The 3,103-nt window shown below is 40.4% G+C and overlaps 1 long non-coding RNA gene across 1 annotated transcript in view; it reads left to right on the top strand.

Annotated features, from left to right (window-relative positions):
• LOC107575895 (uncharacterized) overlaps positions 1 to 2,896 on the top strand; it is a 10,328-nt gene extending 7,432 nt beyond the window's left edge. The window contains exon 3 of the long non-coding RNA XR_001607955.1: positions 2,782 to 2,896. This is a non-coding gene — a long non-coding RNA (uncharacterized lncRNA). The remainder of the gene's footprint in view (positions 1 to 2,781) is intronic.
• Positions 2,897 to 3,103: the final 207 nt, after the last annotated feature.

The raw sequence follows: 3,103 nt of genomic DNA, 5'->3' as shown, positions 1-3,103 counted from the left end.
ACAATGCATTGGCGCAAAAAATGCACACCTTTTGGACAAATCTGCCACAAATATTTGGACAAATGTGCCACAAAAGTGCCACAAATACTGCCTAAACAAAATACTGATTTTGTGCACTTTATTTACTGTACCAATATTTTAAATTGGCCTTTGAACTTGAAGCGCAATAATTTGAGCTTTATTGCATGGCCAAAAAAAGTGTTACCTTGCCAAAGCACTGACAGAGCCCACTGACCTAACGGCGTTGTTGAGCGCTCCAAATGCAAACTTTGCATGCAACAATCAGGCAGCAATTGACAGCACTCTGATCTAGTGGCATACAGGCATCGTCAGATTGACAGTACTCTAGCCCAATAATGTTGGGGGATCCAGTGGGGGCGGCAGTCATATTTCAGGGTGACCATGCCACTCTTTATCACAACCCTGCTAAAAGTGCCAGTACGTGCGCTCATTGGCGCCCCTTCAGCTGGTGGCGCCCTAGGCGACTGCCTAGCTCGCCTATGCCTAGAAACAGCCCTGACTGCACAGCTCCTCCATAAGAGGATGACCCAAAAGCGATACTACAATGCCTCAAGTCGTCCACTGCAACCACTGGCAGAGGGACAGATTGTCAGAATGCAAACCCCGAAAAGATATGACCACCTTGGCACAGTAAAGGAGGTGAACAAGGAGCCTCGGTCTTACACTATCCAATGCAATGGGAGAACATACAGGAGGAACCGACGCCACATCCTTCCCGTTGCAGAGCCCGCTCCATCACGGCTTACCCCCGAGGACATTGACTCTCAAAATACCACTACATATACACAGGACTGTGCTTCCCCTGCACCACAAACACACCTCCCACAACCAGAATCCACACCTACTGACTTGCCAAAGCACAGAGTACAATCCCTTATTAAGGTCGGCAGTGCACCTTACAGAACACGTTCAGGTCATATTTGCAAGCCTAACCCAAGATATGAACAGTGAGTTCTACTAATGGTAGATTTAGTGGCACTTTGGTTCTTATTTTGAATACCTGCTAAATGTGTTTATTATGACTATTTCTATATTACTAATATAATTTTTTGTTGATGTGTTTTCTTAATGCATACTGAGACCATCTTGAGGTTTGATTTTGCAATGGTTACATTGTTATAATGAAAGTCATTCATATTCTCAGTTGTTGACCAAGTTAATGTCATGCCGCAAATCTGTTCATTGTTAAATATGTTTTCTTTCTTTCAGCTAAAGGAAGGGGATGTAGATCATTGTGATAAATGATCTGTTCAGAAATACAATGTGATTTGTGTATTCTAATGTGTTGCACTTTAAATGTGTTGGGCTCTTTAAGAACATGCTCCCCCTCATTGGGTATATATACGAGGAACACGCGAGCGCTGTGTTAATGTGTGATATGTCGTGCTTGTGACACAAGCTCTGTTAATCAAATATCACGTTCACATGTGGCTGTCTGTCACCGTGTTAATTCTTTGGACAGCCTACAACACTGATGACACTCAACTCTACCTCTCATTCCATCTTGACGATAGCTGCTCGCATCTCAGCATGTCTAACAGACATTTCTTGCTGGATGACAGACCATCACCTTCAACTCAACCTCGCCAAGACAGAACTGCTTGTGGTTCCATCAAACCCATCTTTTCAACACAATTTCACCATCCAGTTAGACACATCAACCATAACTCCTTCAAAAACTGCCAGAAACCTTGGAGTTTGTGACTGATAATCAGCTGACTTTCTCAGACCACATTGCTAAAACTGTGTCCTGCAGATTTGCTTTAAACAACATTAGGAAGATCAGGCCCTTTCTTTCAGAACATGCTTCACAACTCCTTGTTCAAGCTCTTGTGTCCAGGCTGGACTATTGCAATGCTCTCTTGGCAGGTCTTCCAGCCAGTTCTATCAAACCTTTACAATCAATCCAGAACACGGCAGCAAGATTCATTTTTAATGAGTGAAAAAGAATGCACGTCACACCTCTGTTTATTAATCTGCACTGGCTAACAATAGCTGCTCGCATAAAATTCAAGGCATTGATGTTTGCCTACAAAACCACCACTGGCTCTGCACCCCTTTACCTAAATTCATTACTTCAGACTGATGTGCCCTCTAAAAGCTTGCGTTCTGCAAGTGAATGGTGCATGATTGTTCATCCCAAAGAGGTACAAAATCACTTTCACTGACTTTTAAATTAAATGTTCCCTCCTGGTGGAATGACCTGCACAACTCAGTCCTTAGCCATCTTCAAGAATTGGCTAAAAACACATCTCTTCCATTTTTTGACCCTCTAACTCTAGCACTCTCTATTCTAATTCTATTCTTAAAAAAAAAAAAAAAAAAAAAACTTGCCCCTTATAGACTTGCACTCCATTTACTAACTGATTGTTTTCTTAAAAAAGCAAACACTAGCTCTATTCTTTTTATATTCTATCTGTTTTCTTTTTGTTTATTATACAATTGACAAAAAGCAAAAAAGGCCTTTTACACTAGATTCCTCTATTCAGTTTTTTATTTATTTATTATATAATAATACAAAAAAAACTTGCTACGTGTACTGCGTTAAGCTAACTAAGACTTGTTATAGCACTTGCATATCATTGCTCTTTTGTTGATTTTGACTGCTTCCATTGTCCTCATTTGTAAGACGCATTGGATAAAAGCATCTGCTAAATGACTAAATGTAAATGAACAAGTATTTGTAATTTTACTCTTAACTGCTATGCTGTATTGAAAAGCCAATAACAGCTTTGGTGTTTCTGGTTTTCTGTGCTGCAGGAGTGGCGTCACGCTCACGGCATGCACTGTTTGGGCATTCCTAACACAGCCCACTTCGCCAACGTCACCCAGATTGAGGACGCAGTGTCCCGTTAGTACAATAATTCATCACAGATATACAACCTGGAAATGTTGGGATGTTTTTTTTTTTTTTTTTGAATAAAATGAAAACGAAAAGACTTTCAAATCACCTGAGCCAATAGTTTATTCACAATAGAACATAGAGAACATAACAAATGTTTAAACTGAGAAATTTTACACTTTTATCCACTAAATGGGCTCTTTTCAAATTTTATGCCTGCTACAGGTCTCAAAAAAGTTG

The sequence above is a fragment of the Sinocyclocheilus grahami genome, unplaced genomic scaffold (genome assembly GCF_001515645.1).
Source record: "Sinocyclocheilus grahami isolate Dianchi unplaced genomic scaffold, SAMN03320097.WGS_v1.1 scaffold2986.1, whole genome shotgun sequence".
In the NCBI taxonomy this organism is placed as follows: domain Eukaryota; kingdom Metazoa; phylum Chordata; class Actinopteri; order Cypriniformes; family Cyprinidae; genus Sinocyclocheilus; species Sinocyclocheilus grahami.
The sequence above is the reverse complement of the archived record's forward strand: the minus strand, read 5'-3'. Positions and strand labels throughout refer to the sequence as shown.